General features: G+C 46.1%; 1 protein-coding gene and 1 long non-coding RNA gene across 2 annotated transcripts in view; both read left to right on the top strand.

Annotated features, from left to right (window-relative positions):
* nrg3a (neuregulin 3a) overlaps window positions 1–27,964 on the top strand; it is a 381,203-nt gene that overhangs the window by 219,554 nt on the left and 133,685 nt on the right. The window lies entirely within an intron of this gene.
* Window positions 5,653–7,825, top strand: LOC115399814 (uncharacterized). The gene is made up of 3 exons (XR_003932734.1): window positions 5,653–5,810; window positions 7,596–7,598; window positions 7,816–7,825. It is a non-coding gene; the product is annotated as an uncharacterized LOC115399814 (long non-coding RNA).

The raw sequence follows: 27,964 nt of genomic DNA, 5'->3' as shown, positions 1-27,964 counted from the left end.
ATATTTTTCCAAAAGGTCACACGGTGGCGCGGTGGTTAGCACTCGTGCCTCACAGCAAGAAGGTTCAAATACCGGCCGGGGCTCGGGGCCTTTCTGTGTGGAGTTTGCATGTTCTCCCCGTGTGCGCTTGGGTTCTCTCCGGGTACTCCGGCTTCCTCCCACGGTCCAAAAACATGCATGGTAGGTTAATTGGTCACCCTAAATTGCCCCAAGGTATGAATGTGTGAGAGAATGGTTGTCTGTCTCTATATGTCAGCCCTGCGACAGACTGGCGACCTGTTCAGGGTGACCCCGCCTTCGCCCACAGCAGCTGGGATCGGCTCCAGCCACCCGCGACCCCGAAAGGGAGCAGCGGCAGAAAATGAATGAATGAATGAATTTTTCCAAAAATGCTCAAACCACCGTCGTCACTTTAAAGGGGCTGTATCATGCAAAATTCACTTTTTATGTTTTAACTTTGTTATATAGTTATGTACTCACCAAAACACCCCCAAAGCGTTTTTTCCTTCGTGCCTGTGTGTTTGAGCTTTCCTCGTTTTTCTGCTGCTCAGAGAGGCAGCCCCTCCCGCACCCGTGAAAACGCTCTGTTTTTCCACGTTCACGTCACACGGAGAAGATGGCTCCCCTGAGCCCCCCTCCACAGGCCCCCGGCAATCAGCATTGCCGCTTTTTTTATCTCTGATTATGGAGATACACTTTAACCATCGTCTGGAAGCAACAATCAAGCAAGAGGAAGAATCTGAAGAGTCTGAAGAGTCTGAAGGGTCTGCGCTTGGTGAGTTTCTAACAGGAAAAGACGTCTTTGCGTGTCTTTGCGTGTAGAGAAGCTAAAGAGCTAAAGCTAACTCTTAGAGATGCTAACGCATGACGTATTTGTTTTGAAGCGCTGATTGGTTGAAGTACGCTGTCAGTCAAAGTCCACAGCGGGAGAGGCGGGATTTCAGTGAAACAGAGCGTTTTCTCTCCCGGGTTTCAGAATTAGTCCCAGAAAGTCTTTTATTTCACACAAAATTACTTTTCCTTAGCGCCAAAAATAAACTATTACCATGTTAATGCCATTTCTAGGGTTTGGACTAGCTAAAAAAGCATGATACAGCCCCTTTAACAGGCGTTCAAAACAGCCAGAGTTCAGCATTTTGGCTGTGTTCGAAACCGCATACTTACCTACTACTCATACTAACTTATTGAGTATGCAGTGTGTTTACACTGGCAGTATGCGATTTTGAGTATGTGAGAAGTCCCCGGATGCATACTGCATTCGCCAGAAATGTTGAGTATACATCGTGTGTTCACTACTCATACTGAAATTGCCCAAGATGCAACGCGACGGACATTTGAATAAACTTTATTCAGTTCACAATGACTGTTTCTTCATGATGTACATTTAGCAAGCTGAGTATGGTTCTAGATTTAATCTTCCCTCCATTGTTTGTGCTCGTAGGTATGTCATATTACGAGATTTCTGATTGGATTGACAATGATTAAGAATAGTAAAAAAAAAAACAAAAAAAAAAGTCCATGCTGAAAGCGACCATGATGTACCGAAGACGGCGAGCCGATCTTTGTTGAAGAGCCGAAAAAACTCTCCGTCGGTAAAGCATCATAATTGGCATAATAAGTGGTCCGTTAACGGGACACCGGTCCAAACGGCGACGTTAAGCGAGATATATTGCTGAAAGATTGCCTTCTTGTTTTCAAAGTAAAAGCACAGATTTATCACTGAGGTTTCTTTGCATGAGAAAGGGAAAGGGGTGGTTTATTTTGGTGAAAATAACCGGAAGTGCGTTGCTCACTGCGGCTGGCTTGAATTTCGCCGAATTCGTCCGAACAAAATCATAAACGGCTGGTATTCGGACAAATAAAGGACACACCCGGGCTCTAAACCACCACTTTGTTGCCTAATTTAAAAAAAAATCTCGATGAAGTTATACATTTGACGAGTTTAGAGCTAAAGTGAAATCAGCTTTAGCAGATCGATTTCTGCTCATGGAAGAAGTGCAATGCATTGTGGGTTATTATGTAGTATGCTGTAGTGTAAACGCTTCGCATACTGTTTGATGGACTGAGTAAGCAGGATGCAGGATGGATAGTATGAGTATGTAAGGATGTAGTAGACAGTATGCGGTTTCGAACACAGCCTTTCTCTTCATTGTTGTGGAAACGAGGCCTGATTCTGATCAATACGCTGGTTTTAGTTTTGAATCTTAAGGTTCTTTCTTGATTTCTGACTTCTGAGATGAAACGTCTCCTCGCCTTTCAAATTTCTGCAGCTTGTCGGGTTCCAATGTTTCTATGTTTTTCACATTTTTTTCACATTAAAACGCCACACGGGCCGCAATCACTGGATGTTTAGAAGAACTTTCCACTTCTAAATCTATAAAACGAGGAGCAGAAGGTCCCACTCAGAACATTTTAGCCGTTTCCAAAGCGATGGCTCGAGTCGGTCCAATCCTGCAGGTAATTTGCCTGTTGGTGCGAACACTCCGCAGGACGACGGCCGTGATTCATTCCAACGGCTCTTGAGAGGAAACTCTTCGCTCCGGGGTTTTAGTGCCATTTAGGGCGACTCGTGGCGGCGCGATAAGAAGCCCGAGAGCTCCATACCAACCCAGAATGCACTTTTAATGAGAGTCTGTTGGTTTTATGGCGCGGTGGAGCAGTGGGTAGCAGGGCTCGGCTTGTCAGGGGGACGGAGAGGGTTTCCACCAAATTTCCACCAATCAACAGATGTGATTTATTGTCTATAACTAATATTTAAAACCGTGTTTCACTAATTTTCAGCTACTAGTTTAAATAACTTCAGTACTGTTTTAAGTGACCTGCAGCTACAGCTGTCACCAAGTCATCATGCTATACCAAGTCAATAATTATAAGTGTAATCGAGTATTTCCAGATAGTAGTGAAGTGTTAATAGTGTCATTGAGTCTTCAGTAAGTATAAATGTCACTCAAAATCACACACACACACACACACACACACACACACACACACACACACACACACACACACACACACACACACACACACACACACCCACAGAAATGTAAATACTGGCGCCTCTGGAGATGTGTGTTTCCCTCTCCTCTGTACGGAGGAGCATCAGTATTCCGGTCTCGGCGCTGCTCTGACTGTAGGAATGAACATTTATTGGCGCAGAAGTGCCATTAAACGCGAACCAGAAAAACGCAGCCTTATCTCCAGAAAATTCACTCACGCTGGATGCGGCAACAGTTCTTCCATCAGTTCTCCTTGACTGCTCCGCTAAATTTGCGGGAGCAGATTTAGACTGTGGCTCGCGTCATATCGACAGCGGCGGCTTTTTTTTTTTTTCTTCTTCTTCTTTCCATTTTTTTCTTTTCCCGTTTACAGAACAAATTGAATTTACCAACAGTGTGATGTTCATCATGTAGCCGCTGGAAGATCATTCATCCGTCTCACATGTGTCTGTGTGTGTGTGTGTGTTTCCACTAACGGTGGAAAATCCACTGTAGTGGAAGAGGTTAAACAAATGGGAGGTACGGTTAAAAGGGAGTTTTGTGTGATACGATACTGTAATCAGCCTCCGTGTTTAACGTACAGCCGGATCTATTATCCACTGAAATCTCGTAGTTCAGGAAAAACATGCTACACAAGTGACCGTTTACCTTTATGAGTCCCGAATGCTATACAGTGAAATACTTCATCATTCAAGTTTATCTATTGAGACTGATTTTTTCCCTTTGAGACAGATTTAAAAGCATTTATACCGAAAGCTTAATGTGACCCACAGGGACGGGTCCCGAATTCGGTACTTTTATAGACACCGACTGAATTCCGTTGGTACTACCGAAAACCGATTTACTTGAAAAAATCAAATGATACCATGTTTCGGTATCTGAACGCATCCTTGTGACTGTGAGGGAGTGGAAGAGTTGAGAATTTTCCATGCCGGACCTGAATGCAGCATTGCACTAGAGTGTAACGACACCACTAGCGAGCAGGCCGCAAAAGCAAGTGTGACGAGAAAGCGCTCAAAAGTCTGCCTCCACTTTTCAAAATAAAATGCAGATTACACTCGCTGTGCAGGAATACTTCTAGTCTTAGGACTTCTGGTTAAGAACAAGATTTTTCTCAAGGCTGAGGAGCGACCAGCCTTAGATCTGTGGCTACAAGTCCTGCACCGTTAGCATGCTAGCATCTGTTACCAACTTGTCTGCTTCCAGCATCGAGTACCAAAAGCTGTTACCGGGTATTGGCACCGTATGACTTCAGATGTGAACGTTGCCATCCCCATGGCCCAGCTGTTCCAGATCAGATCTGCTTTGGTTCAGTGTAAACAGGAAGAAGGCGTTCGCATTCAGAGGTCTCATTTATATGTGGATATGATCAGATCCGACCAGGCTGATCGGATCTTCTAAACCAGAAGAACTGATCCTGGTTAATTGAAAACAGCGGAAAAATTCATATCAGATTTTAAAAAACACTGTTTCATGAATGGTTTCTGGTGGCGGCCACGACTCGTAATGGTGAAGTTAACCCTCAAATCCATGAAAATGTCAGCGTCATGGGAGACACGGCTGTCTCAGAGGTCATCTGAAGGACATATCTGAGCTCTGATTCCAAGACAAATAGAAAATCAACTTCCTGTGCACACCCTCACACACCAGCACAGACTTGGCCAAAAACGTAGCCAGTGTGTCAGTGAATGGCTATTAATTAACCATTTCCTGCCTTCAGTCACATGAGCAGCAGGAGGAACGTGAAGCACTGCTGCAGGTTCAGAGACGGACTTCTGGTCCTGGTCTCATTCAGAGCAGTGAGTCCAGCGAGCGGCCGGAGCTCTTTAGAGCCCTGGTTCTCCTCAGCTGCACGTCCTGCGGTTCTCACGTTCCTGATTAAACACAGTGGAATCAAACCGGCTCTCTTGACTTTGCCTGTTGCATGATTTATTTTCAGATATTTGGTGTTTTATGGGTGAATGGCTGAGCATGCATCTTAAAAGGGATATATACGTATATAAATTGAGGGAGCACACACAGAAGTAGATGAAGGATGAGAGATGGGTTTTTCCCCGCCCTTCTTTATGTTTTCTCTTTGGAAACAGTTTCCAGCCTGTTTTGGAGAATTATTTACTTCTTCATGGTAGGCGTACCCTGTAGGAGCAGAAGATTACTAACAGCATAGGCCTCTTTTATGAGTCTGTTTTTATTTTTTTTTTTCAATCTGCTGTTATTCACAATCAAACACATTTAGTAGTTTTTTTGGTTTAGCTTTTTCTGAAGTGCGTTATCTGTGATTTTGATAGTATTCACTTTAGCATCTAGTGAGGAAATGTTGCCAAGATTTTAATAGAACTTTTCGAGCCAATAATTCTTACTTCTTCTCCTGTTGGAATGCAGGCAGACTGGATACCACAGTGGCTCACTGCACCACCATGTGGCACCGCATGGTATCACAGCTGCAAAAAATCAGCGTAGTTTTCACGTCGGGCCACTAGTGGGTGCTGCCGTTTGTTTTCGTAATGAAACCACACACGTATGCCTGCAGAAGCATAAATATTAACATTCAACAGACTCGAAATGGCCAAAGTTGACTGTGCAGCACAGTAGAGGCGCTCTGTGTCATTTTGTTTATCGCTCAATGTAAATAAGAACAGCGTGTCGCGAGTTTCAGACCTGAGTTTTGTGCACAAAGTGCTGCGAGAGCAGAACATAACCATTAAGATGTTGAATAACAGGAGGAGGGGAAAATGAATGCTGTCATTAGTCACTCTCTGTCAGCGCATTTAACATCTGGTCACAAAAACCTTTTCACTGATCCAGGTTGCAAATGTGTGCAAATACTCTGGAGGAGGGAGGGCTGGTTAATGCGATCAGCGTTAATTAATCGAAGGTGTGCTCATTAATTCATTTGTAACTTTTTCCACTTTATTGCATTAATTGATTTATATGGGCTCATTTGTTGATTTACGCTGTTCATTCTGAATTTTATATCATTATTGTCTGATGCTCTTAAATATATTTTTCAATTTAGAGGCATTTAATTTTAATAGGCTTAACAGGAAAATATTTACATTTTAAAAATAACATGGGAAACTGTTGTCTTAAGTGAGCCGCACAATGTGTTTCTGATGCCTTTAAAAAAAAAACATTTCTGGAAAATTGAGAGTACAGCGGTGTGTGTGCAGGTGAGTGCTCTTCAGTGTGAGGAGTGATGGATGGATTTATCCCTTTAACCTCTGGGCCGCGGAGGGCGTCTTTCCGACCACCAATGAAATTGTGACAGGAAGTTATTGAACTACTCGGTGTGTGTGTGAGTGTGGTGTGTGTGTGGAGAGGTCTGCTGGTCATAGTGGGGGATTTAACGCTAACTACGGCTGATGGATGAGCTCAACATGCTGGTGTGTGTGTGTGTGTGTGTGTGTGTGTTTGTGTGTGAGGCATACAAATAGCCCAGATGAAATCATAAAAAAAGGAAAAGCCGTAGGAGAGAGAAAGAGGTGGAATTGGCAGCTCTGATTGAAGTGGAGAGGATGACAGTAAAGGGCAGCAGGCAGCGGACTGGTTATCCAGCCGGCAGGGAGAAGGCGGTTTATCCCCGGAGAGCCGGGCAGAGCAGGAAAAGAGGGAGGAAAATTGATTGGGGGGGGGGGGACGCAGGAAGTGAGGAAGAAAGCAGGAAGGCAAAGAGACGAGGACGCGTGGAGAAAGAGGAGAGGGAATGAGCGATGCTGGGAGGATTTCAGGAGCCGTGAGGGTGAGAGAAAAGAGGAAACGAGGAGCGTGGGGAGAAACTGAGAGGCGAAGCAGAAGATGGAGGGAAAACTGGATCAGACGTCGAGTCGACGGACAGAAAAGGTGAACAGATTCAGAAAGTCAACATCCTGCTTAAAGGTAGAATTCCCTATGTCTTTTTTTGAAATCAGCTCTATGAATGATGCACGTTTCTGTAATTAAACTATTTTCTTCGGCCGTAGTGCGCAGCTGCTTCAGAAAGTTGTTTTCTGTTTCCATGGAGACGGAGTCGGAGCCTTTTCCAGAAAAGTCATGTTTTCAGAGGTTCTGAGCACCGTTATCGTGAAAAAGTTGAGTAAAGTAAAATCAAGGAAGAGTTCTCTGAATGATGTGTTCATCATTTCCTCATTACAAGGATGGATTTCTGTAGTTTAACACTTCAGCTGTTTGTTGTGCTTTACATAATCAGCTGCTTCCACTTGTCCAATCAACAGATCAATCATTCTTCATGGGAGGTTTTAGGAAACCATTGAGGGATTTTACGTTCTGTCTCCTCCACAGATACTCTCTGGAGGAGATGGATGGAAAGGGTTAGCATTAGCGTTCAGCAGCATCAGTTCTGACCACAGATCCAGCCTGGATTTTGCTGGTGTGTGTGTTTTGTCCAGTCTCAGCTGACTTCATGGCCCTTCCTGGACAGAGTCCATTCCTTCCAGTCACCAGTTCACCTGAACCGCATCGGGAGCTTTCATGAACTCTCCATACAGGAGAGAGAGATTCTCTGTGAGCCAAAATATAGTCAAAATTTAATTATTTCGTTTACGGTTGTCTGGTAAATCCTGGCGGCGTCCCGAACAGCAGGAGAGGAGCTTCACATTAGAGTCTGTCCTCCTACAGTTGGAATTACCCGTGACAGCGGCCGTAATCCTGCTCTGGAGTGTCTGAACCAGTGTCGGACAACTCGCCGTCCACTCGAGGGGGTTTGGGCGACGCGGCTCCGTGAGCGACGGCCGCCACTTTCTGGATGCATCCTGACCTCGGGTTCACCGCTGGAGGAGTCCTGCCTTCTCCGCAGAGCCACGGCGGGGTGAAGACACTCCAGGGATGCTCTGATAACGCATCTTTAAAGAGTTACGAGTGCCAGTGTGAGTTCATCAGTCATGCTCTAGTCATGTAGTGTGTTAGCATGTAGCATAGCTGTGTAGCGTTAGCCTCCTCTATTAATAACAGTTATCACAGTTAAGCTAACGTTGCCGGCTCAAATGTGCATGGATTAAATTAACGGTGAACTTGGCAGATCTGTGCCAACACGTGCATGCGCACATGCACGGTCCAACCCCACTGCAGAAATCAAAAAAACATCAGCCGTCGTCCTGCAGCCGTCCTGAATTCACTCCGCCTCGTTGTGCTGACGGAGAGCCGGATACAGATTCTGCCGTTTAAACACTGCGGATTGGTGGAGCAACGGAGGGACGCATTCTGAAGTAGATCGATTATAAAAAAGAAATGAGATTGCAAATCTTGCATGGATAAAAAAGAATGAGAAAGACTGATGTGGAGAGGCAGAGAAAAAAAGAGCATGAGGGAAAGAGAGAATGTGATGGAAGGGTCAGAAGCTCAGGCAGGTGGAGCTGTGGAGGGAATAACAAGCAGGAGGAGGAGCCGCCAACATGAAGACAGACGGAGGTAAAAGGAGGAGAAGGAGGTGTGTTACCCATGAGCATCTAGACTGTGTAACCATGACACACACTCAGGAAGCGGGTGAATGAATGAATGAATGAATGAAGGAGGGATTCAGTAAATCAGACGGATAAAGAGTTCACTGACGACTGGTAAATACAACAGGTAATTGGAATTAGAGACAGGAAGTCAGATGTTTTGGATTTATTTTTATTTGGGCATGTGCGGAGCTGTCAACAGTTTCCACATTCATTACTCAAGCAGAAGTATTGATCCCAGAGTTTAAAAAGTATTGCGTTGGAAAGTCAAAGCCACGGTGAGATTTATTTTTCTGTCTTTCCCGCCGTGTTGTGGGCATTTTTATATTTCCTGATGTAACTCTGAGGTGCGGCGACGTCTTTTGTGAGGCATCGGTGGGAGTTCTGGACTCTCTGGATTCTCTTTGAACTTTACATCTCGTCATGTGAAACGCTCAGCCGCTGCTCGTGCAGCCGCTCTGAGAGAAAGAGTGTTTTGTCACCGACTGTTAAGGAGCGCTCACATTTCAAAGAAAGCTTCCATTAAAGTTCCACCCTCAGGTCGCTCTCGGCTGATGCGCTCGTCTGCTTTCAGAACGGAAAACCGGAACCTGAACGTCGCTCAGAGGGCTTCACCTCTTTCTGAGGTGACTGAGGAGAACAAAGCAGGTGATTCACTGCAGTGTGAGAACTGTCCTGGGAGTTGTTCCCATTAGAAACTCGTTTCATTCAGGATTTAGATGTTTGTTTTAGTCTGAATTCAGTGAATACATAAATCCATATTGAAGTTACTAATGCAGTGACTTCATGTTTTAAACAGCGTAAGCCTTCTTCAGATGTTAAAATGTGGCCCTGACAGCTTTCAGGACTGAGTTGGAGAACATCAGGGTCTGTGTGGTCGAACCGTTGACCGAGTCCCTCAAACTGACCTGAACCCAGATGAATGCTCGGTGTGGAAGTCACGGTTCTGGTTCTTGTTTTGGATCAAATGAGCCAGAGGCCCCGTTTGTGTGACGCCTTCAAGTGAAAACGAAAAACGTTTGTAGCATTTTGTCAGTCTGGTTCAGGCTCTTCAGGCTTTCCGGATTTCACGCCGTTCCATCCATAGTACATTCAGACTTCAGGCCAGTACGTCTTCCATGCACACGCATTGGTCCCACAACGTCTCACCTTATTCCGTATGCACAAGCATTTTTCAAATCCAGGATCCATTTTTTGTTTCTGTTGGAAATGTTTGACGCTCAGTTGACCCCCGAGAGATCTGTGGACCGTCGCTACAAAGGTTGATTTTTACGTCACACAGACCAGCACTGCAACATGCAGACCTGCGAACACAGAAAGCATGAAACTGGCCTTAAGACAACAGCGGTAACTTTTCAAAAACGTTCCAATTCCGTCACCGTGGAAACGGCAGAAAATGCATCTGAAAAATGGTCCAAGTCCGTCTCCATGGAAACATGCGCAGTAGATAGACCGTAACAACAATGTTTCCCTCCGGAGTGTCAGGACTCCCAGTCCAGATCCTCCTGGTCCATCTGGTGGTTTTAGAGTTGGCTTTCACTACAACAACAATCCAATGTTAACAGGAACAGGAATTTTGTGTTCTCCTTTGTGTGGTTTCATCATATAAACGCCCAACAGCGCCCCCTTGAGGCTCAACATGATAAATACATGTTTTTTCAGTGTTTCTACCGTTGGACGTCGTTTTAAAGCTACGGCCATTTAACAGCAAAACATTTCTAAAACGAAGAACAGAATCAATCATTCAGTCAACAATGAAGACAATATTCAGTCTCACCCCCACTAAACTGCCTCAGTGCCAAAGCAAGCTCCACACCCCCTGGAAAAATCCCAGTTTGCTCGCTAAACCACGTCAACCTGCAGTTTGAGCGAGAACACTCTTGCTACACTATTCTGTGGAGTCTGGCATCGCAGTGAAAATGTGCTTCACTCTCGCAAAAAAGATGCTTTGTGGAAAACATGAACAGAAAACTCACAGCTGTGTGTCTGAATAAGCAAACAGAGGCTGAACAGAGGCCCACATCTGCCTCGCTCTCAGCGGTCTGCATGTTGTTTTCACGCCAAACCAAATGAGATGGGGGAAAACAACAAAAAAATGTGCAAATTTTATTTAGGAACATTTAAATGACACTTGTCTGTAGGAGGAGGACGCTGTTTGCTGTCGCACTACATTGTAATTATGGATGATAAGTTTGTTTTTAGCTCGCAGTAATCATTTTCGCTGGTGCTCGGGAGAGGAAGCAGGAAGAAAAATGACACCGGATAAACCGAAATTGACTGAACAGAGGAGATAGCGACAATGCATTACATCTAGAGAGAACAAAAGGACAGGAAAAGTTTAAATGGATGGCTGAGTTAAAAGAAAAGAAGTTAAAAGAAATGGAAAAATAGCCGAGAGAAGACATAAAGTCAGAACCGCATGGAGATATAGAGGCTAATAAAAGAAGACGGAATAGAAAGAGGAGAGGGAGATAAGATGTTCTTGATGTTCTGAACAAGTGGGAAGAAACAGAAGGAGGAAGATCGATGGTGGAGCGGAAGGCTTGATCGCTCCCAAATAAAAGAATGATGTCTGTTTTAAGCAGCGAAGGATAAATGAGTAAACATAAATAAGAATTAATGGAGGTGGAGACAGATGAATGGAACATGGCGGATGAATAAATTGTAATTTGCGCTCCGGCTGAGACGAGCCGAGATGAAGGGTTTCCTGATAAGAAACGGAAAGAAGGAAGAAAAAAAAGCCAGATGAAGAACAGCAGTGTGACGTAAAGCCGACATTTAGAACAGTTAAAATCCTCTCCGGGAGATCAGAAACACTACAGATACAATGATAACACCGTTTTAAAATAGCAGTCTGAATACTAACCTTTCTGAGTATCACAAGGAATTAATCTCAATTCTACTGCTTATATTCGTATGATGTAATGATCCAGTATTTCCTTTTTATTTTATTTTTTAAAAAAATGTAAGAAAAGGAAGAATCAATCGAGCAATCTTTTGAGCAGATCATCTTTATTAACACTAATGTGTTGACGATTACATTGAATAACTCTAAGAATTACCCAGACTAAACTGTCAGTGGATCGTTTGGTAAACGGGCCGTCAAGGGAGCAAAAACTGTTATTTTGAAAGTGCACATTTAAATTTCTAAGTACCAGTAGTCGGTGCCATATCGGACCCGATACCCAATACTGGTATCGGTATCAGTATCGGTGCATCTCAAACTGAAACAACCGTCATGAAACTCAGGACGACATTAAAGCAGATATTCAAGACGATACATGAAGCTCAATGTTGTGACACTTTGAGAAAATGAAGTGCAAAATAAAATAAACATCACCAAAAACTGAAATTATCCTTTCAAATCATAGCTACAGGAGCAGAGCAGGAAGCCAGATTACCTTCAGATGACAGCAGCAGCTATCAGGTTAAAAATAGGAGCATAAATCAGGTTTCAGAAAACCGGGAGGATTCGCCGGCGGGGTTCGACTCCGGAGCTGCTTTAACCAGCGACGGCATCTCAGGCTTCACTGGAGAATTCCAGGCTCCACATTCACTGAGAACCATTGAGAATTCATAATTAGAAAGCTGTGGTGTTTGTGTCGTGCGTCGATCGCTTTCGCCGGAGTCACTGCTGAGAAATCGCAGGAAGCGCTAAATATTTAATTGAGAGTTCAATTTAGATCGGCGGCTCACAGAAGACGAAACAGCTGAGTGCGTGTGCTTCTTATTGATGAATACGCAGCTGCTCGCAACCACGTTTACAGCTCCTTCATCAGGACGGGATGGAATTTGGCGAGATTGACTCTGAACTCGGACCATTCTGGTTGAATGCTGGAAGCAGTGTTTTGTGACGGCTGACAGTGGAGGCTTTCATCCTGAGTGGTCGATGGCTTTGACTTGAGTCATTTCACCCGTTTGCTCGCCAGCGGAGGACTCCCCGGTCCGGTCCGGTCCGGTCCGGTCGGTTCCGTCCCTCTGAGGAGCCCTGGCTGTCTGGTCCACAGCATCTTTTGCTCTCATCCCATTCTCTGGACTTCAGTCCATCTAATTAATACAAATTATAGGATTTGGGGAATCAAAGCTCTTCCTGGGTTTCTCTGGAGCTGGATTCTCTCCTTCTGGCACGCCGCCGCCGCCGTCACTCGCAGGGTTTGAATCCCGTCCCCCGCTGTGTTGTGTTTTCCTCCGCCTCGCTGTGGAGCGCCATTTTTCAAATCTCCTCCTGAGCTCCGGTCGGCCGCCGATCCGTCCTGAAAAACACATCGAGCCACAGATTTTCCATTTCACCGTCTGAGGAGGAATTTAGCTTCATCAAACAATGATCGCTAATAAAGATCAGGTTGAGATGCCACTAATGACCAATGCTAATTTATCAATCCATCCAGACAAACACTCGTCTACTCCTTTTATTATTTTCGTAAAAGCAGCAGAGGAAGCCGATCTGACTCCGACGTGGTGAACACTGACTAAATGTGATCCAGAATGACTCCTCCGCTCGCTGGTGTTGAAATGCGTCCTTTATCAGGATGCGGCTCGTCTTGCCTCGCTGTGTGTCACAACATGCGGCGCGCTGCTAACATCCCTCCGCCGCATCAGGACCACACACACATGAATAATGCATCAATTGTATGTGTGAAGCCGGGGAGCTTTAAAGATCTGCTTTTCAATATACAGAGCCGACTCGGCAGCAGACTCCCGGAGCCTCCGCCCTGTGTGTGGCTTACGGAGGACTTGTTTTTATTTTCTTTTTGCTTTGTTTTTTTTTTTTTTTCTTTCATATGCTTTTCCAGCAGAGTGACAAAAAAATACTCCAACTGGCAATTTTCCACAGTTTGAATGACTTTGAAGTCTCGTGTCTGTTGGAACTATTGTGGCTTTTTTGTGCTGGTGTGTGTCGCAGCTTTTCTCAAGCGAGCGGGAGAAGATAAGACGTGTAACGGCGCGTTTTTAACCAGGAGAATCCTGCTTTTTATTCAGGAGGCGCTGATCAGAGGAGTATTAAAAAAAATAAACCACCGGCTTAGTGAACGTGGCGATAAAAGACATTCGGTTCGTAGATGAATCACATCAAACTGAAGAGTTCTGATTTATCTGGTGATTTTTTGTCTTATGGAGCTCAAATAACAGGTTCGTGGGCCTAAACCGGGTCGCAAGAGGCTCTGATCTGGACAGAAAACAAGCAAATTGACAAAAATGCAGTTGTTGCTGACCACAGCCAGATAAAACTCCTTCACCTGTCAAATCAGGTGCCTGTATTTCAACAGCCGTAAAAACACCCGTCTTCCAACGCAATCAGGCTAATGGAGTGTCACAAATACATTCCCACTTTTACTGAAGCGGAATTTAGCGCCGCTGCCTGAGCGAAGCCGGACGGATCCTCTGAGCGGACCGCCAAAATAAAGCTCCGGCGTTGTAAAATCGCCTGATTGAGACGCTCAGTTCTTCACCGACAGTCGATCGGCCTCTGATCGGCTCGGGCGGCGACCGCCGGCCGCTCGCTCGCCGCTCCTCCACTTCGGAGAAAAGCGCAGCGTGGTTCTCTCCCACACCTCGGTGTTATTTTTTTCTCTTCCCCTCCATCCCTCCTTCCGCACGCCTGCACCCGTCAGCTCCATCAGACACACACACGTGGCTCTCCGGCTGCCTCTCCTCCACGGCGGCCATGGTTGAACGCTTCGTCTCCCTCCTTATGATGTCTTCTGTTGCTCTTTTCTCTGCTCTGGTGTCCGGACCGCCGCCGCTCTCACTCCCGTTCGCTTCCTCTCATTAAAGCAAAGCAGCAGCTCATTCGTCTTCCTGGTAAATCATCTGCTAAAATAAACATTAGAATGAATCAAGTGAAAAAAAAATAAAACATCGAATGAGCTCTTCGGCTTTCAAAACAAGAGGAGCTTTTCAGCCGAAGTGGGGATGAATGGTGGGAATTAGTGTGTGTGTGTGTGCGTGTGTGTGTGAGAGAGAGAGTGTGTTGCAGTGAAATAAAACTCACATTGACTTTGATGATCACAATAAAAACAACATTAATTTGCAGTGAGTGTTTCTACCGTCTACAAGGAAAAGGAGTCTAAGCATTGTAAAAAAAAGTGGCATTTTCCCCCGTTTCCATGGAGACAGATTTGGAGCATTTTTTTAAAAAGTTGTATTTTCAGGGGCTCCAAGCCCCGCTGTCGTGAAAACGACCACCGGAATGCGGCGGGAGTTTTGCATTTCCACGTGAAAATGGCTTCAGCCTGCGACTGGAGGAGCTTGTTTGGAATGAAACATGTTTCTTCAGTAGATTCGACTTTCCAGCTCAGTAAAGTTGCTTCCGCTCTCCGGGCTGGGAAACCAACAAGCAGCCCGGCGCAGACGGACGCTGAGCTGCGCTGAAGTGCTCTCATCCAGCGAAAGTCCTCATAAGTGCAGAGAGTCGGGGCCAGGAGTGTGTCGCGGCTCCACGAGTGAGAAAGATGAGAAGTGGAAGATACCAGACGCAGCGATAGAGCTGCTCATGTTCTGCAGCGGGCGGCGTGGGGGAGAATATTCAATTAAACCTTATCAGATACGTTTCGCCGTGTGTAATTCATGTGTGTGTGTGTTTACGTCAGGCCGCATGTCTTGCTGCTTGCGTTTGTGTGTGTGTGTGTGTCCAGGTTTAGCACACACATGTGAACGTCTGACATGAAAGTCTTCAGAGATGAAAAGTAAATAATAAGAATAAATAATCAGATTATTTGGTCTGCTCCTGTCGGCGGCGCCGCAGCGAACCTCGCAGCTGGTTTCCAGTTGCTGAACGTAGTCTCTCTCTCGCTCCGCTTAAACCCGCCTCAGAGCGGCCTCCAGAACAAGCACAGCAACGATTTCATCTGCTAATCTGTGACGGATTCGCTCGCCACTGTCTTCACGTCACTCTGCAACGCTGTTAGCGCTCATGTGTGTCGGCACGACGCCGTGGAGGTTACCTTCCGCTCATCAATGAGTTAAAAAGCTCATGCTCCTCATTTTTAACCCCTTTTTTAATGCTGCAGCTGATTTGTGCTTTAAATGAATGAATGAACGACTGACCTCCTGTACCGAGGGTAGAACGGCTTCCTCAGTCGGTCTGCTCCGCCTTGGTTTGGCGGCGGTCTCTTTTCCGTTCATATCGTGCTCTGCATGTGTGTAAAATAAATAGCGGCAACCGATTGCATTGTTTTCAGTGTTTCTGACGTTGTAGTATAAATGAAAAATGACACGTTTTCTCTTCATACGTTGCCATGGAAACATGGCGTCGTTTAATTTTTTTTTATCTGATTATCATTTATCTGTGATCCGTCCGTCAGCATGAAGCCGTCTACAAATAACAGAAATGATCGTCTTCATCTGTTATTTATATGGAAAGATGGGTCAGATTGTGAGACATTGATGTTACAGATATTAAAAAAAAAAAAAATACAAGAAAGCAGGTTAAACTGCAGCTCGGCAGGAGTTTTACCACCAGCGTTAGCAAACAACAATCTGGAGCTAAAACAGTCGTTTGTGAAAGTTTTCATCGTAATTCTAACACAGCATATTGAACTTTAATAGAATTTATATTAAAACTTGGTCCACTAAGTTTTGGTGAAGCTTTTAAAGCTTCAGTGATTTATTTATCTGGAATCCCTCCCTCAGGCTGACCTTTTCTCCAAATGAGAGAAACAATCCTCTCTATGTCTTATTTATAGAGAAATTTGACCTCGGTGTGCTGAAAAGCGCTCGCTGCTAAAAAACAGACGTACAGATGAGTTTTATACCAGTCAGCTGATGTTTATTTAAGGCTGCTAATGTCTCAGTGTTACGGTGGAAACAAGCTAAAGCCGAGGTTTACAGGAGGGGCCAAAACGTTCAGACAAGACACCATCGCGATCTCTTATTGTTGATGGTGGAGGCGTGAAAAAGACAGACGACTGGAAAACAGATAGAAATAGAAATAGATGGATCAGAAGAGATGGGACTCGCATCCTGTTCAGAAATCAGATGAGATCGAAAGACAAAATATGATAAAATAAAAAAACGTCTTTTTCTGATGCAGTGAAAAATCCGGCCCTCATCCCATCAGTGGAGTGTTTTTTTTTTTTTAAGTCTTTGGTGTGTTTCTGTGAGACAACACGGAGAAAAAACCAGGAAGTGAATCGCCTCAGCAGAACCAAACCTTCAGCTGCGCCGGTGGAGGAATCGCCCCGTCCTCATGCACTACTCAAAGGCTGAACACAGACGTCTGACACCCGCAAAGGTCAAGTCTCCGGAGCGTTTAAGAAATTCCTCCTCAATGCCTCTTTGCGCCAAGATGGCGGCAACGGGCCGTGAGCCCTTTCCCTCTGAATGGGCTTTCCGGACCGTACTTCTCCGTGCACGGCGCTGAAAAGTTACCGTCGGGGATAAATGTGGAGTTCAGACATTAAGAAAGTGTTTCACGAGCCTGTAACTTCAAACTGAATGACTGCAGAGCGGCTCTGCTGGTTTCTCTCCCTCCATCTGCCGCTCTCCTCTCCGCCGCCGCTCTCCTGGACTCGGCCCATGTGGCCAGATTAATTCCAGGACTCCACAGGGTTTTCCAGCACAGGCGCCTCGTGGACGCCGCCATTCTGATTGTGTGTGTGTGTGTGTGTGTGGGCGAGGGGAGGCATTGACGTCACGTCAGACACCTCGGCTGCTGACATGAAAGTGGAAGGAGAGACGGAATGGGCCAATGGCAGCAGAGGCTGACTGGAGGCTTGGAACGGCTCTGTGCTTCAATCGCATGCAGCATGAATCCAGCCCGTCCTCCGTGTTCCCGCCGCCCGGCACATGAGTGTGTTCTTCACGCCATCTGTGGGGAGGAGGGATCTGTGGGACGTCCGTCGCCTCAGGTGGAGATCAGAACGCCGCTGCGCCGTCCGTCCGAACGTCGAATCACCTCATTAACCTTTTCAGAGCCGGGCAGGTGGATGATTCACAGGTAATCTCATTACAAGCTCTCTTTGTTTAGTTGAGGCAGAGCAGAGTGATGTGGGATCAATCAGCTGAACGACCGCCGTCTTAATCCGCGGCAGCTCTGAAGAACGCGACGAACCAGACAAAGGGACGGACTGGTGAACTTTCCTCCCTCTCTCCTCACACGGAACAGTTAAACCAGTCGCCTCCGGCGGTTTGACTCCGGTGTTCCTGAAACGCCCGGCGGTGCGCCGTTCCCCGGGTCCTGCCTTCCCTCCGTGTGAATGACAGACTGACAAGGTCGTCTTCAAAGGCAGAGGCAGCGCCGCTCTGCGGCGGGCGCCCCGCCTCCGCCACGGTGATGGATCTCCTCCCCTCGCCTGTGTGTGTGTGTGTGTGTGTGTGTGTGTGTGTGTGTGTGTTCGGACAAGGATTACAATCAGGCGTGAAACGGGAAAGAAAAATAAGAAAGACTTGGAATATTTACAGTAAAATAAGCGAACGCCTGATTCTACAGGATCTTGTGCTTTCTGTGCATTTTGCAGGTGACCGACTAGAATAATGCAGGAGAACATCGTTCTCATCTGAGGACAGACGGCCCTTTTTAGGCGACAAAATGAAATGATTGGCGTTTTGATGGAGGACGTGATCGAGTATGTTGGAAATGAAAATGAAGAAAAAGGTCAGAAATGGCTGCAGAAAGAGGAAGGGACCCAGAAAGTACTACATGATGAAGAAGTGATGGCTGGTTACTGATGGCAGTGTCGGTCAGAGTGCTCCGACGCCCTGGTGCAACCCGGTGAACACGTGATGGATTCAGTGTGTTTGGGTGCACAGGCGGCACTCAAGGTAATTCAACGATGAAGTTTCAGAGTTCTAGACTCAAAAAGCGGGCCGCGGAGGGAGGCTGTCCCGCGGTGGGCGGAGAGATGCGACCCGGGCCACGGTTGGGACAAACGGCGAGACCCGGCAGGAACTCCGAACTGAAACGGCGATGTGATCCGATCTCAAGCTGCCGCTCAGTGACCGATCTCCCGAACACCGTCCTTAAACTGACATCTGTCTATTTTCTGACCATTGTGGGCGATTGCTGGTCCGTGTTACGGCCTCATTGAGTTTTATGGAGCGTATTAAGATAACGCACCTGTTCCCACTCAGAGAGTCTCCACAGCTTCCTGAGAGCCGAGGCAGGGGGAAGTTCTGAGACCTGCTCAGAGCGACTGAAGATTACAGTCAACTCAGCCTTTCCAGCAGCTGGTGTGGAATCTCCTGTCTCTTTTTTAAAGTCCCTACTTTTTTGTTTGGTTTGTTTTTTAAAGAAAACAACCTTCCCATATTTGTTTACTTTCCACAAACGCTCTCTTGCTTTTTCCACATAAAGACTATGAGGATGAAAATGCAGAAAACTATTTTCAACGACACCTTTTCGAACTTCGACGTCTAGCTCTTCTGCCTTTTCCACACAAACCGGTGCACTTTGAGCCAAATCTAATCGGGCCTGGGTGTCTGCTATTGATCGACAGGCGTCACAGCATTCTGGAGCAGCTTCACTTATGCAACTGCCATTATTTTGAAAGTATCCAAAGATAGCGCGTCCTCAGGGTCGCATCCAGTTAGCAGAAAGCCTGGCCGAATCTGTTCTGCCCGCGTCTGGGTGCAGGCCTGAAGTCGTTTATAGCCCAGGAAAACACTGAAATAGATCCGTTTCTACGCTTTCTGGTTCTCCGCAGGATTCTGAATCCACGTTGAGAAGTCCTCCAGGAAGCATCAAGTATACAGCTTCCATTCAGGCTTAATTGCCCTCTAAGTGGACGAAAAAAACATCTCAGAGGTCGTTAAAGAGGGCTGCAGTTGCAGCTCGCAGCCACCAGGGGTGTTTGTGTGTGTGTGTGTGTGTGTGTGTGTGTGTGTGTGTGTGGCATTACTCCAACGCATGGCGCTGTTGCTTTTCTCTGCTCACACACAGGTCGGTGAAACACGCAGCTTCTCTGCCGGCAGCCCAGTTATTTGTATTGATTGTGAGCCGCTGCGCTTCGGGCTCCTCTCCTTTCTGATTTATAAGTCTGTTATTTGAGAGAACGGGAGGAAAAAAAAAAATGGCGAGAGGATGAGGACAATTCAGACAGACGGTGAACCTATGGAGGGAAGAGCCGTCTGATAATGATATCAAGCCACTAATTTCCTCCTGGAGCAGGAAGCAGGCAGCAGGCTGTGGAGGCTCGTTTCACCGCTCCTCAGTCCTGTTTGATCCTGGGGGCGACACACACACTCACACACACACACACTCACATACTCACATTAAGCTTCCATGTTTGCGCCTCGCTGTGGTGCGTTTTTATAGAATTTGGACTCGACAGAAAACAGATTAGCTCGCTGTCATGTTTGCTTTTCCGCTGGCGGCGCGGCGCCGCGGCCGGCCGGGAGCGAGCTGCAGCGCTGGTTAACAGATGTTTACCAGGACTGTTTATTTATTATCTACTGACTTCAAACCAAGTCAATATCCATGCAGATGTGCCGCGCACGCACGCACGCACGCACGCACAGTAAAAAGCCATTCCGGATTATGCTGGTGCCTCCGCCGGCCCGGTTCCAGCTGGTTGGGTTTGTTATCGCAGCGACTCGGTGTTTGCAGCGTGCTTTTACACTAACGCTTAATAAACCGGGGTGACCTTTCGGTGACCCCGGCCGGCGCTAAGCAGAAAGCGGCCGAGCCGCCGTGTCCTCTGGGAACCCGAGCGGAGCGGGAGGCAGCGGTGCAAACCAGAGGCTGATCGTGTTTTTAGCTGCTGCCAGTCGACACGTGAACAGTTTATTTTATTTCTTTATTTTTGTTATTTGAACCACACACTCGTCGTTACTGCCTGACTGGATCACATTTTACTGTCAAATGCTTCCAAAAACATTGATTTCAGTGCACCAACTGTGTTACTTTCAAGAGCAAAACACATTTCCACCTGTAAACAAGACTCCGCCCGGCAGCTGAGTTTAGAATTGCACATATTTAAGCTTTTTTTTTTTTTTTTAAGTTTTCTGAACTTATCAGGATAAGGCGAACTTGATTATTGTACATAAAATGATTTAGTACATCTTAATTAAAAGCTCATTGATTTTTTAATTCATGTCTACTATTCCCTTTAAGTAAACTCTACTCGCATTAATTTAGCCATGAGAACTCATTTCATCGTAGTAATCTGAATTTTATCAAACACAAGCAACATTAAAATTATCGGAACGAGAAACTCCAGGTGCTGCTCGTCATCTGCAGGCAGATGGAGGCCTGAAGGGCGCCAATAAGATGAGGTGAGATCAAGATTATGTGGCCAAATGTTGGAGAACGATGAAATAAAGGAGATAACTTCGAAATTTTGATACAGGATGACTCACCTCACACATTCACCTGAAACCTGCCCCACAGAATGAATGAGACGGGAGAATCCGGTCGAAGCGCGTCAGACAGGAGGGTGGAAACCAGACGGCTGAGAGGAAAAGAGAAAACAAACCTGAAGTCTTCATGAATGGAGCTGAACTCACTGTGGGTTTAAAATGTCAGTTATGAACTGAAGTCCTAAAGTTGAACCCGTAATAACGGAGCCGATGTTTCCCATCAGGCCCGTCCGTCCGTCTGATCGGCTCCGCCCACCTGCCGCCACAGGTGGCGTCGCTGACTGCCTGATTAGAAAGAGACGCCGCTTTGCTTTCCAGGAGCTGCAGGAACCGGAGAACTGGAACACTGAAAACACTGAATATATTTATATACTTTAATGAGCTTGTGAGGATAAAAGCAAAGCCAATAACTAGTAGTTGGAGATAAAATTGGACTGGATTTCGCCGCCCGGACAGAAGAAAACACTGCTTCAAACAAAGTCTGATGTCTAAGCACCAAATTATTTGCTCACACTGGTGGTGGTGGTGTGTGTGTGTGTGTGTGTGTGTGTTTTCCCGTCCAGTTATCCAGTAATGGTGTAATAATAATCGTTGCGTGGAGAAGCATCGCCGTAATCGGGCCGCTGCAGATTTTATCACTAAATGTCAGTGTGTGAGGAGGCAAATCCCCCACTGTTACATAATTAAATGCCAAAAAGTAACACACACACTCTGGATTAAACCAATAAAGAGGAGCATCCTGAAACAATCTCTGCACGAGCTGCTCTGTAATTGCGCCACTAAAGTCGCTGCGGCGGCAGATTATAGGACACATTACAGCGTTTCAACCCCCGAACTGAGATGAACTGCGGAGCAAAGACGACTGGAGGAAAGGAAGGGGGCGGATGGTTGGCAAGGCGAGCCGTGGCACTCTCCCTCTCTCCCTCTCCCTCTCTCTCTCTCTCTCTCTCTGTACGATGTGATTAGAGGCCCTCAGCCATTGGTGCCACAGAGCGAGGACAATTGAGTCGGTCCCAAAAGTAATAGCTTCTTCTCGACTTAATTAAGAAACTCACTCTGCATTCCATGTAAGCGGGTGGCGGCGGTGGTGGTTTTCGAGAGGGGGGGGGGGGCTCACATACTGATCACACTGTCTCTGAACACATGTGGCAGACCTCCCACACATCTGGATTCGCTCGGTGCTTCTCCCGAATCTCAGCTTCTGCTGCTTTTTGAAAACAGAACTCAACAGCAGCAGCATTGGCAGAGAAGATTCAGCCTCCCCTCATCTCTGCTGCTCATCCCACAAATGCATAATCCTGAGAGAAGAAATAATCCCACCCGACTCCAGGTTTCCTCGTTCCTGAGCTCAGTTCCAGTTCACTAACATTCCTGCTGATGGATACAGCATAACTGCAGAAAGGCAGAACAGTTGATTAGAGAGAGAGGAGTGGGAAGGAAGTGTTTACTCCTGCACTTCAAAAGAGAAAGTGTTTGGATGGGAGGAACATCCGTATCTCCGTCCCCGGAGACCCGGCTATCTCGGTGCTGGAGCTACAAATTACCGACGGAGGGAGAGAAGTGGAAGACAGAACAACAGTGAGAAACTCGCTGGAACACAACAAGCTTGACAACTTCAAACAGGAAATGCTGGCGCCGTCGTCCTCCAGCCTCCACTGCGGCCGTCCCGCAGCAATCACAGGTCAAGTGTTTGCTCAAAGGCACCCGGTCGGGATGGTGTTTGTTGATGCAGTGGGAAGCATTAGCATTAGAGCGATTGACACCCCGGATGTCCCCTCTCTTCTTCTCCTCCTATCTGCATCCTGCTCTGTAACTATTTATTCCCAGCGCTCGCAGGACGGCTGCATATATTCGCAGGCATCATCAGAAGATCAGTAATTGGATTTTCTGTAAAGCCTCACTAAGAGTCTCTAAGGAGCAATAACCTATTCATTTTGTCAACTTAGTTTGAATGCCCCATGAATAAGAATAAGAAGCTCTTCCAGTGTTGTTCTAAAATATAACTTGATTAAAGATCCCATTAAATCACTCCAAGTTGTGCGCTTGCTCACAGATCCTGGCTCTGTGTATAAAATCACCTCAGACTCCAGCAGGCTTGTTGGCTTCCGAGCTTCACTACAGTGATTCAGCATCCTCAATAATCCTCCAGGACTTTCACTTTGATTAATGCAGGAGTTTAGAAGAGAGAAAGGAAATATTTCACTTTCTCCTTGACATTGCTTTGTGCCGCCGCCGCCATTAAAGCAAGTTAACGCCGCATTTATGTGCAGAGCCTTTTTTAATCTACGGGAAAAAAAACAGAAAAACAATTTAAAGTTCTTTCCGATGAGAAACATATCAGCTTGGAAGTGTACATTAATCACAGGAGTATTCAGAGACGTTTGAGTGGCGTAAACGGCACATCAACCATGAAACGGCTTTTAAATACGCTGATTTTCCAAATGGTGACATCTTCCCACCTGCTGCTGTGGTCAGAGCGAGCGTGACGCGGCGGCGTCCTTCCACTCCAAGACTTCACCAAATCCGTGTAAACATCGTTGAGATTAAAGCGTCGTGCGCGGTGCGCCGGCATATAGATGGTGTTTTTATGGGCGTGCGCACGTGACCACATGGCCGTCCTCTCAGCCGACGGGGTGAGGAGTTATTTCTGAGATGATGGAAAGCAAAACGCTGCAGGAAGGAACTGCAGCTTTTCCATGACTCTCAGACGTCTGCAGGAATGCCTTGGTGAACACAGATTCCCACCTACAGGCACATTTCGAGTCCCCGTTCAACCAACAGGCCTGTCTTCATGTGAACGTCGGAACATCTGGAGGAAACGTGCAAAATCCAACCGGAAAGATCCGCAGTTCAAAACCAGAATCCAGTCATGAGCTACTACACCACAAGTCTGGCTTTTCTAAGTCTAATAATCCCCGGAGATGCTGCAGATGCCGTGTGTGGGAGAGGAAGATGAAGGGCGACGCACACGACGGCGTCACATGATTTCACAAGTGTCCTCCTGCTCGGAGCCGAGCGCTGCTGAACGTCACTTGACCTGAATGCAATCGCAGATGAGAAGCAGCGAAATCATAATTTAGGAAGTTGGAAACCTTCTTTTATTCAGTGTGTTTGTAGATGCCTGGAAAACACATTCACATGGAGGAGGAAGGTTCATCATAATAAACTGCAAAATAAAAAAAGAAAGCCTACATTCTGCTCTCCCAGTCTACCACAGAAAGCTGTGATAAAGACGTCACATCCCCACAATCCCACAAGGCAGAGCTTTCATCGCTGCCTTGCTGTGTGATCAGAGCCGGAATAGCGGCCGCGGACGTGCCGGTAATAACCGCATTGGGTGGATGCAAAGCATCGGTGTGAGCAGCGGCGTTCGCATTAGCAGCCGGCGTGCGATTCTAATCTCCGGTGTCAGAATGGAGCCTGCGGGGATCCAGAGCCGGTCCACAGCGAGGGGGGGGGAGCCGGAGCCATCACCTGGAGAGTAATGGATTCCTCCACTCCGGAGCCAGATGGCCAGGGGACGCCGCGGCGCCCGGCGCTTAGCGCTGTTTGTTTGGTGCGGCCTGGAGGCGTCCCGTGAGTACGATCCAACAGGAAGGAGCCGGGGGGGGGGGCGCTTTATGGGCCGGGCCGGACTGACTGACACTCACACCAGATTAGCAGTGGTAGCCGGCCTATCTGCACCGTGCAGCAGCGCTCCAGACGAGCCACGGGAGTGTTTATGCTCGTGTACGTGAGGAAGAAGAAGAAGAGGAGCGGGAGGACGCCGGCGGTGTCAGATTTCCATGATTAGCCCGTTGTTGACCGCAGAGCTATCTTGACACGCTGCCATTCCACCTTTGTTTGGCCGTACAGTGGGAGCGAGGAGGGCCTGTTCTCACAAACACACACACACACACACACACAGAGTGGGCCGAATATCTGCAATGCAGTGCTGCGTGTGGCGTAACCCTGCCGTCGCCGTGCGCCACCCAGGATGCCCACTCGCATGCAGATGGAAACGCTGGACCGGATCAATCCGGACGTGTTGGAACCTTGGGTTCATCCAGCTTCAGGCTGCGGCTGATCTGTGGAGAAAGACGCTGACAGGAAAACACAGAGAGGCGGACGAGGAGTTCAAGGCTCCAGACGCCACAGGAAGCAAGAACAGGTTTCCCAGTCTCACTAACCTGGATCAGAGGAGTGGAACACGTTTCAATCCCAGCTTCATGATGTATATAATGATGAAAATGTTTTGTTTTGTTTTGTTTTGTTAGATTTTTTTGGTTTGATTTATTTTATCTATTCATTTCATTGACAAAATAAAAGGAAACAACGATTTTGTATGAAAAAATATGAAGTTATGAACAAAAAACATACAAAAATGCAGCATTTTTACATGAAACGTCACGCAAAACAGGATATAAGTTGAATCACAGGAAACTGAAGTGATCTGGAGTTTCTAAAGAAGAAGAACCAGATGACAGACCGCCTGCGTCGCCTCGGTATCAATGGGCGAAGATGACTGGGTGGATATTTTATTGGACAGCTGCTGCATAAAGGCAGAGGAGAGGTGTGCTGTTATCTTTATTGGATCGTGCTGTGCAATAATGATATCCTCTGCCATCGCCAAGCTGAGGGAACAGTCACCAGAAATTGAATTTGAGGAATAGGATGAACGTCGGTGTCACGGCGAGACTGATAATAAGCGGCGCACATGTGCGGCGACGGATGGAGTGATGCAAAGCGGCACTTAAATAAAAGTGCTACTTAATTTTACTCAAGTGGCGCTAAAAGAACGCGTGCCCTCAGGTGAAGGAAGGGACGATAAAATGCTGCGATGTGATTGAACATTTTGGAAAAAGGCAAAGCAGGTGCTTGAAACACTGAAGAAAACGTCAGGAAATGTGTGATTTGTGGATTTGAACGTCTGAGAAAGTCCTGGTTGTTACAGCTGCTGTGTAAATCCCACAGAGGCATGTCACATAAACGTCTCGTTTACACGTTGCTGTGAGCAGTGCGCTCTGGCAGGTATCGGCCGCACCGCCGGCTCACCTGAGTGAGAATCTGACTCTGCAAGCCGAGAACATCGCTGCGGCTTCAGACGACGGCCAGCCCGCTCGACTCCATGTTCCAAAACACTGAGCTGAATGAGCACTTCGCAACGGCGAGAGGGGTCGTCACAACAACCCAGGGGTTGTACGCACACGCACACAGACATACACACACTCGGTGGTGAAGAGTGTGTTAGCATACAGCCAACCCAGCAGGCTCGCACTGACAAATCGAAAGTGGATCGAGTTTCTTTTAGCGTTTCTATGAAGTGTGTGAGGGGAGAACTGTCGTCGCTCTCTGGACGCCTCTCTGAGAAGCTGCTTCGGGTTCAGCTGAAGTCGTGGTCTTAGCTGTTCGTCTTTCGGTCATAATCGATGAGAATGGCAGAAAGGTCACTGCATTGGAGGCCCTCCGGTCTGCAGCAGCCGCTCTCTGATGATGCCTCCGCCATGCTGCGGTCCATGGAGACGAACTGAAGCCTGAGTTGTTCCAGCTGGAGCAGAGTGGAGGATCAGACACGTCCTTCATCGAGTCGGATCCTGTTTACATGAAATCTGGATAACGTAATCGGTTTAGTCCATTCCCATGATGCTTTGCATTGTGATGTTTGCTGTTTGTTAGAAGCTAGCCACCATTTAAAAAAACAATTAACTAACCAGTTATGCTTTTGGTGATTTTTCTTTTTTCTTTCATCGGGGGCAAGTAAAACAACCCCAGAGAAGCTAATTACGAACACAAAGGGGGAAGGAAAGTCTCAAAAACAAACATTAAAAAAAACAGAAATATACATATCAAGACGTGAAGACAGCCAAAAGGTGCCAGTGTGAGAGAAAATGATCACAAAGCAGAAACAAAAACACGAATCAGACAACAAACAACCGGGAAAATACTGAATTCACTCAAAGTTACAGAGACTGAAACAAACAAAAGCAATAAAGAATAGAACGGCGAGTGATTTAAATTACTCACAAGGTGACAGAAAAGAACTAAAAACAAGATGAAGCGATATAGTACAAAGAGAAAATGAACTCAGTGAGACACGATTCACCACAAAGACACATAAAGACAGTAAACGAGTGAAAATGCAATAAAGTCACAGCAGTTTTCTTTATTTATGAATTTATTTTGAACACGAACAGTATTTACAAATAGTACTAGACTATAAACCAAAGCCATAAATACTGTAAACATACTACAACAACAACAACAACCAGAGAATCAAATTAGTTTCTTTTCATGGGATTGAGTGAAAACTGATCTCGTCCCATCGCTTCACTTTACCTGAGTTATCAATTTAATATACCTGCTTCCAAATAACTAATGATAATAAGAATAATTACAGCATAAAACAACCATAATGAAACAACATAATGAAACAAAACAATTAAAGAAAATGAATCAATAGTTAAACAAGGAAAAGGGAACCAAAGCTTTCAGTAATATTTATACGTCTGTTGCATTTAAATATAATCTCTTTATTTAAACTGCTCAATGACTGGACCTTGTTTCAACTCATCATTCAAATGTGTCCATGGTGAAGCTTTCACCCACCAAACGGAAACACTTTTCTTTGTAGTTCTTACTTTATTTTCAGAATAAAACAATCTCCTTAAATCATATTTTTCTTTTCTTTCCATTTTTTTTTTTTTTGGGGTCATGCACAGAATATTTCCTGGTACTTGATTATTCTTTAAATTAACTCAAACACAAATAAAATGATCACAATAGCCATCAAACATGAGAGCACAGTGCAGAAACAGGCACACAAAGCCCCACAGTGACAGAAAATGACCCAAAGGTGACATCAAATGTTTCTGGAGACAAATATAACCACCACAAAATGACTTCAGATGAACTGGAAGAGTGATAAACTGAATAAAAGGTCTTAAACATAATCAGAGAGACAAAACAATAATTTTACAACAATCTGCACAAGAACAAAGAAACAAGAACACAACCACTGATCACACTTTAACATTTTAACACTAATATGACACAAGAACAACATTGGAATCCCCAACACCCCAAACTCCCATGGTGCTTTGCAGCAGTTGAACCATGGCGACTGGCTCTTGAATCAGTACAGCTCATGTTTCTTCAATTTGATGCTTTGTTCATTGTTTGAATCACATCTATTAACTGTACTTTGATTGATGGGTCAGGCCTTTATTATGCACAATTGCAGAAAAGCAGCTTTAAAAT

Source organism: Salarias fasciatus, chromosome 13 (assembly GCF_902148845.1).
Source record: "Salarias fasciatus chromosome 13, fSalaFa1.1, whole genome shotgun sequence".
Taxonomy (NCBI): Eukaryota; Metazoa; Chordata; class Actinopteri; order Blenniiformes; family Blenniidae; genus Salarias; species Salarias fasciatus.
Note: the sequence above shows the minus strand (reverse complement) of the source record. Positions and strands in the feature narration are given on the sequence as shown.